Genomic DNA, 8,729 nt, shown 5'->3' with positions numbered 1-8,729 from the left:
CCCACTGGCTCTTACAGTCTGCCCACCTCCTCTTCTGCACAGCTCCTTGAGCACTGAGAGGAGTTTGATGGAGACGTCCCACTGAAGACTGAGTGTTCCAAGGTCTCTCACTCTCTATACATTGTCCCGTTGTGGGTGTCTGTATTACCTCTTGTCTAGCCACGTAGATAAGCCCCAGATCCAGTGAGGGACCCTGCCTCAAAAACTAAAGTGGAAAGCAATAGAGGATAGCACCCAGTGTCAACCTCTGACCTCCAGAAGTGCACACACTACACACACACATGAACATGCACACACAGAGTTGGACCTATTAATATATCAAAGAAATTTTGTGTAAGAAATAACTTATTTCTTGTAACAGTTTGGGAGAAAATAATCCACTTAGGGGGTCTACAACTGCGTAGTCTGATCTGTGTTAAAAGTTTAAGAGATAAATAAATAAATGTAGTTAAAGCGATTGCATTGTCCTGCTGCAGGGAAGGCTCCTACTTTGATAATGGATCGCTGCTGCCCTCTAGTGCCACCAGCAAACATGAGCTGAGAAACCAGAATGACAATCAATGTCTTAAACCAAACAAATACACATTTTCAATTGTGGGTTCTCTTTCTACCGCAAGTTACTTTATCACAACTATTTTTAAGATGTATTGTTTTTATTATGTGTATGAGTGTTTTACCTGCATGTATGTCTGTGTACCAGGTGCATGTCTGGTGCCCGTGGAGTTCAGGAGACAACCTTGGATCCCCTGGAGCTGGAGTTGCAGGTGGCTGTGAGCCACCATATAGGTGCTGGGAATTGGACTTTCTGTCTTCTACAAGAACAGAAAGTGCTCTTAACAGATGATCCATCTCCCCAGCGCTCCAGAACAACTTTTGATGGGGGATATCACGAACAACTCTTTATAACGGGAGATAATTCAGGCATTGTTCTAGAGTTATCCATAAAACCCCACTGATTAGTGTATAGCAATTACTATAGCTATGAAAATTCCATACCTCTTATGGACTATTTTAAGCATATTATTTAAGTATGTTATGCTTAAAATCATTAAACTATGTAAGGTCACAAATAATTTAGTTATTTAATGTAGCTCAACAGTGATAAACTGATGACATGACCACTCCATGGTAAGGTTAAAGGGAAGGTTTTTATTGTAGATACGAGGGGGAGTACAGCCAGAGGCTTCTGGAAGACTCCAGAGCCGAGAGAGAAAGTAATAGATTGAACATGGCGAACTGACTGGACCTGGCTATGAGAGAGAGGAGCAAAGCAGAAAGGGAGTGGAAGGGAAGAGGGAGAGCAAGAGATGAAGACAAAGAGAATATGGGCCAAAGAAGAAGCAGAGCCACAATAGCAGGGTGATATGGGGAATGAGTAACTGGGGGAAGGGAAGCCCACAAGCTGAAGAAATTTAAGGTGAGGAGGAGGTGAGAAGAGCCAGAATGCCAGCATGGACCCTGGTGTGTGGCAGGTAATTGTGCCACTGAGGGAGCCTGGAGGTCAGCATGTACATTGGTAAACTAATAGGACTACAGACACCAGACACCATTTGTCCCTTAGCCAGTGAGAAGGGAAATGGCTCCTTTTGGTAGAGGGGACCAACTTGCTCAAGTTCCTGAGGAATGCTGGCTTTTGCCCAACTGCCAGGATTTGGGGAAACAGACTTTCCTTTGGACCTGATGAACAGAATATAATTTAATATATAAATAATTTAAGTTGTTAAATATAATTTTCAATATTATGATGCAAGGAAGAAAGATGCAACTAATCACGTTAATAGATGAATATTATCAAACCTAAAATGGTGGCCAGATGTTAGAGCTCTAAAAGGAAGATAAGGAAAGTGATCAAGCCAGATGTGGCAGCATATGGCCACCATCCCAGCACTCAGAAGACCGAGGCAGGAGGATTGTGAGATGCAGGTCAGCCTGGGTTATTTAAAGAGATGGTGCCTCAAATTTTATATATATATATATAGTTTTAAACTTTGGTAAAAGTTGGATTCATTCTCAAATGCCTAGAGGTAGTAAATTTTACATTCTAGTAAATGAGCAAGAGGGAGATTAGTGTGGGATTTGGGGGTGTTCACAGCAAGAGGATGCAGTAGGCTCTCTGAGGCCCAGGCAGGAAGCAGAAGAGGGTGGGGAGCAGGACATATGCTGGCTAATAGAGACGCTTTAGCATTAATATCCTCTGACTTAGGGCCTCTGTTGTTGTGAAGAGACACCATGACCATGGCAATCCCTATAAAGGAAAACAGTTAATTGGGGTGCTTTACAGTTCAGAGGTTCAGTCCATTATCATCATGGCAGGACATGGCGACATGCAGGCAGATGTGGTGCTGAAGGAGCTGAGAGTTCTTAAATCTTGACCCTCAGGCAACAGGAAGTGGACTGAGTGTCACACTGAGCCAAGGTTGAGCAAAGGAGACCTCACAGCCTACTTCACAGTGACACACTTCCTCCAACAAGACAAATACCTGCTCCAACAAAGCCACACCTCCTAACGGTGCTACTCCCTTTGGGAGTCACTTTTCTCTCAAACCACCACACTCGCTGATGTTAACTCACTTCCCAGGGTAATCTGTTAGCTAGGAACCCACAGACAATGCCCTGGTAGGTCCCTGTCGGTATCTGAGAAGGGGAGAGGACGCATGAGCAGCAGCTGGATTTTAACCTTACAATCCCAGTCTATCATACAAAGAGCTTCAAAAATCTGAAAATAAGAACTGACAGCCTCCTGAAGACATCATAGGACAGGCAAAGTCACAGAAATTCAGTGATCCTGAATCTAAGGGAGAACAAGGGCTATAAATGACGCACCATGATTCCGCTGCTGCGTTTTATGAACCACGAATATAAAAACTGAGAAACAGCACTGTGAAATACTGTGAGGCTCAACGGGGCATTCTGTAAGTTCACATCACATAAACTGATGACAGGACCACTCCGTGGTATGGTTGAAGGGAAGGTTTTATTGCAGACATGAGAGAGAGAACAGCCAGAGGCACCTGGAAGACTTGAGAGGAGAAAGAGAAAGAAGCAGATGGAATAGGACCAGGAGACTGGACCATCTGTGAGAGGAGAGAACAGCAGGGGATAGAGAAGAAGTGGTCCCCAACCTGTGGGTTGTAACCCATTCGGGAGCTGAATGACCCTTTCACGGGAGTCAGACATCAGACATCCTGAATATCATATATTTGCACTGCAATTCACAACAGTAGCAAGATTACAGCTATGAAATGGCAAGGAGGATTATTTTACGGTTGGAGTCGCCACACCATGAGGAACTCTATTAACAGCGTTAATAGAACGCTCCACTTCTGCCTCCACTATTGACTTTAATGTGGGTTAAATAATTTACTCCATCTGCTAAGAAATAGCAAGGCCTCCCGCTGTTCTTCTTATTGTTCAGCTTCCAAACCTGTTTCCGGAATCTTAATATTTGTACTGATATTGCTTAGGTAAAACGAGATTTATGTCCCTATGATGCAAACTGTTTTCCAAACCAACAGACCACAAAGAACTTCTAAAACCTAGATCAGCTTCCCTTAAGAAACGGGGTGTTCTGAAACTAACCAACCATAATGACATTAAAACTTGTAACAATTTGTACTAAATGCTAAATGGAAAAAAAAATCTGCATTTGTATTAAGCTTCACTGGTTTGCAGAAGTCATGGAATTCCCCTGCTGTAGCTCAGGGGCACTTTTTTCTTACTCCATGGGGAACAAGTTAACCCGGCCATAGTAAAGCTTTCTAGCCTTGCGACATTGCTGTCTCCTAGAATGTTTGGCAATCAGCTCCGAGACTACAACACGATCAGAGCATTTGGAAGGCTGAGAACCAGTGTGAGGGAGAATTGAGAAAACACAGTCAGAGGAGCCGGAGTGGAGGAGCGGGGAGACATGGCAGGGTTATAAGGAGAATGAGAGGCTGTGGGGGGAGCTCTTGAGCCAGTTAGAGAGAGTTTAGAGTAGGGGAGGATGAGCCTGGAGGCCGGCATTGCTTTGATATGCTAATAGGTACCAGATGTTTCTGTTGCCAGAGGTACTAGAAGTGACTCTACTCCTTTTGGTGGATGGGAACCATTTTCACAAGTTCCTGGGGAATGCTGACTTTTATCTAACCAGAAATCCTCCTATCCAGGCTGAGCTCATTTCTTGATATTTGGACTGCCTTTTAGAGTTTGGGAAACTGGAGTTTCCTTTGGACCGAACGCACATACCATGGTTTTTAAGCAAGGCGCCTTCTTAGTGGAAAAGACAAATCCAAACCCAGAGTCAATATCTATCCCAGTGACAACAAAACTGCCTTTTCCATGGCAAAAAAAACCCCAGGCCTAATGAACTGGATGACTGCCCGGATCCTCCAGAGACGAGAACCGTGGCCAGATCAGTGTTCTACTGTTGGGAGCTGGGCCTCCAGCAGGCAGTGTGGCCGGACCAGCTTTGGTACGCGCACAGTCCCTGCTGCAGCGTCTATGCGTAACGTCCATCCCTGCTGCAGCGTCTATGCGTAACGTCCATCCCTGCCGCAGCGTCTATGCGTAACGTCCATCCCTGCTGCAGCGTCTATGCGTAACGTCCATCCCTGCTGCAGCGTCTATGCGTAACGTCCATCCCTGCTGCAGCGTCTATGCGTAACGTCCATTTCTGCTGATCTACTCACTTTGTTCAAGAATAAATTGAGCAAGAATGGGACCTGCTAGAAAAAGAAATTAACAGTATCCACACAAAATGCCACCTTGCAAAAGCACTTCTTGATGTCACCCTTTTGTGAGCATTGATAGAATGCAGGGAGGGGAGGGACAGCTTTGATGAGCTCACAGACCTTCATTCACCCTCCTTCCCTGTGAGAGTCAAAGTGATGCTTTAGGTTTTAATTGCTGTGCCTAAGAGATCCATAACACAAAAATGCCTCTAACCTGTAAACCCCTTGCCCAAGGATGGATACTTCCTGAAATGCTGGAGGCTGCTGTTCATATAAGATAATAAGTCATGCCAGGCGGTGGTGGCGCACGCCTGTAATCCCAGCACTCGGGAGGCAGAGGCAGGCGGATCTCTGTGAGTTCGAGACCAGCCTGGTCTACAAGAGCTAGTTCCAGGACAGGCTCCAAAACCACAGAGAAACCTTGTCTCGAAAAAACCAAAAAAAAAAAAAAAAGATAATAAGTCATACGTTTTCACTTCCCTAAACAAGCTTTAATTGGATGAATGCTTGCTCCTGATTGGACAAACGTGAGAAGGACATAGCCTAGTGGGTTTGCCTTATGAGCACCTGACCAACATAGCTCATGGCCACTCTTTTTGGAACCCTGGAATGGACCTGGCTAGAGTTCATCATCTTAGCCGGTATTTAATTAAAACTTGCTTCACAATTGGGGTAATGGTTTTATTCTCACCAGGTGGAATCAACACAATCCTACCACTAACCTTGGCCTCCACAGGGCAACCACTGCTGGTTTCTTAAATGTCAACCACCCTCTTGTAAGCACATCCCTTGGGGAAGTCAGGTCTTGGGTTATTCAGTCTTGTCAGTTCTAACATTCTCACTGTTACATTCAAAGGGAACCCCCAATACACCTCAAATGGCAATGATGTCTCAAGATGCCAGTCCGGGCTCAACTCAGGCTGGACTATAGGATTGCTATCAGACAGATCAAACTCACACACAGCATTCCTCAGGAGCCTGTGAAACAGGTTTCTGTCTGTCAAGAAGAGTCATTTTCTTTATCTCTTCCTCCTCCAGTCAAGCACCTAGTTCTGTATCAAAGCCCCACACTAACCTCCAAGCTCCTCCAGCCCATATTAATTTATACCTATTATGCATACCAAAGCCCCTCCAGCCTCCTCTCCATGCCTCCCTACCATGCTGGCTCTCAGGCTGTTCCTTTACAACTAACTCCCTCCCTCCCTTTCCTCTCTCCTCTCTCTCCTCTCTCTCTCCTCTCTCTCTCTTTCCTCTCTCTCTCTCCTCTCTCCTCTCTCTCTCTCTCTCTCTCTCACACACACACACACACACAGACACCTCAGCTCTTCTCTCTGCTCCCAAGAGAAAGCCCTGGCAGTCTCCAGTCTGTTCCTCTTTCTTTCCCTAAGGGGTAGCCATGGCAGCTTTGAACTCCCCCAGATGTTTCTGGCTATTCTCTCTTCCATATTCACAATGAACGTTTTTCTTTCACACACCCACAGAGTGGTTCAGTCCAGCAGTCTCACTGTGCCCTCGCTTACACCGACTTCCCCTGGGCCTTCGAATCGTGCAGTCCATACCCTACCACAGAAATCCTGGCATCCGCATCTCACTCACTATAGAAATCCTTAACGTGCAACATTAAGAAACTACTCTAGTATCATGTGCCTCACATTCGGAACCACAAACCCCAGGTGAATGTACGAAAACCTCCTCTCTCCACCGTATCTCACCCAGCAACTTCCAAATGAACCAGCTGCTCACACCTACTTAATAGGTGCTATAATTTCTTTGCTGTGTGATCTATTTCCTCCTGGGGCAAGGGCTGTTTCCTTGTTAAAGGATGTGCTCTTGAATCTACTTGGCGAGAGGCAGAGAGAGATGGCAGGATGCAATCTCGAAAAGGAAATGCTACCTTACAAGGTGTCCACTTCCAGTGAGATTATCGCAAGGTCTTTAAGCAAAGATGAGCTGGTCCAAAGACCAACGAAGAGGTAGGTGGGGCTATGGCAGCAAGAAAGATGAGAGAGAATGTTGCCATTTCAAGTCCCCTAATTGGGGTGAACAATCCCATCTCTAAAGCCACCCTAACCTCCCTTCACCTCTAGAGACGAAAGCTGTAACTGGGACAGGATGAGTTAAACCAGCTGGGATGGGAGAGCTCTGATGTCAGGCTATGCAATGTGTTATAGCACTGACGGGTGCTTCCCCGGGGAGACAGGGACACAGAAGGTTACTAACAGAGAGTCACAGGCACACGTGTGCACAAGTCAACTCTGCACCTTGGGTGTCTCCAAAGAGTTGGCAGAAAATGTACTATGTAGTCATTCCTAAGACAAGGAACATTTGGTTCTTGTTGGTCATTGACCATTCGTAGAAGTGATGCGCTGAACGATTGCCCACGGATACCGCGACAGGACTTCCTGAACTTCTGAGCTGCACCATCTGGGCTCCCGGCAGCTGCTCAGCAAGTCAAATCCCATCCAGGACATGAAGGGTCACGTGGTGTCTTATTATTTACGTTATCGCACTAGAGAGGTGCTGTAACAGGTCCACACAGGACATGAAGGGTCACGTGGTGTCTTATTTACGTTACCACACTGGAGAGATACTGGAACAGGTCACATGACATCGCGCCCGTCTGTCTCTTCCCTCCCAGCTGGTCTGAAGACGCGCTCCTGTCCTAGTGTTACAACTTCCGTCTCTAGAGGTGAAGGGAGGTTGTGATGGCGTGAGAGAATGTGATTGTTTACAATGTATCCTCCACAGTGGAGCGGCAGTTCCACATACTCCATACCACTGGACCCCCTAGAAATTCCACTACGAAGAAGGCCCCGGAATTGTCTGATTTCTCACCCTCTAACATACAAAGAGACCTACCAAAACATCTGGAGTATGTTGTGAAATAATGTTTGTGTACACTGTAAACATGTGTCTTTGCCAAAGAACCTTCTGATTGGTTTAATAAAGAGCTGAATGGCCAATAGTTAGGAAGAGGTTAGACAGGACTTCTGGGCAGACAGAGAGGAGAGGAAATGAATCGAGGTGTGGGAGAAACGCCAAAGTTAACAGGAGGTACAAGATGGCAGAGAGGTTAAAAAGTCATGAGGCAAAAACAAAGATTAATATAATAAGTTATAAGAACTAGTGGGACAAGCCTAAGCCACAGTCCAAGCTTTAATTAAGTCTGTATCTCATTTTCTGTGTGCTGGTAGCCCAAAGAAAAATCCGTCTACAGGAGTATGTGCTAAGAATTATTCACCTGGTGTAATCAGCTTGACATCATCAGTGTCATGAACTGGTCTGAAGTCTAGAGGAAAGGGAAGGTGCTCGCAGAGTGACTAACAGCATCACGACCCAGGGCTGAGGTAAGTGAAGGTGTTCTGCCGACCTTGCCAGCTGCAAGCTGCTTCCGGGGTTGGTCTTAAGAGGTATGGACGGAAAGCCTTTGCCAGTAAGACAGCGCATGTCAGGAACGTGATGTGCTGTGTAGTGAAGCAATGAAACCACGTCTGCAATGGGAGCCACCACCTAAGCTGAAGACTAACGGTCTCAGATTTGCTTTCTGCACAAGCCAAACGGAGAACTGAGTGAGGGTGTGGCCTGAACCCCAGCGGAACATCCTCCCAGCCTTTGGTGGTGTCATTCATCTCTGCAATCCTCCAGAAATGGGGCTTTCAACTCACTGAAGAATAGATGCTCTTACGCCTGAGATAAAAACATAAGCAGGACCACACTCCTCCTGATGGTGCTGGGGAAGGATCTGCCCCAGGCCCATCTCTAAGCTCCTGGTAGCTTGCCCATCTGTGCCATGCCTTCGTTTATGACAACATAATTCCAGTGTTTGCATGATTTTCCCTGCGTGTGCATTTTTGTCTATTTCCCCCATTTTATAACATGGTCAACTGCCAACCTGAGTGGAGGGGAAACTATCTGGATTAAGTCCTTGATGGATTCGAAATACGATGGCGTTATCGGGAGATAGTTAAAGATAGAAGATGGGTACCCAGTTAGAGAAGGGTCACTGAAGATGTATCC

Source organism: Microtus pennsylvanicus, chromosome 9 (genome assembly GCF_037038515.1).
Source record: "Microtus pennsylvanicus isolate mMicPen1 chromosome 9, mMicPen1.hap1, whole genome shotgun sequence".
Lineage (NCBI taxonomy): Eukaryota > Metazoa > Chordata > Mammalia > Rodentia > Cricetidae > Microtus > Microtus pennsylvanicus.
This window is presented reverse-complemented; position numbering follows the sequence as displayed.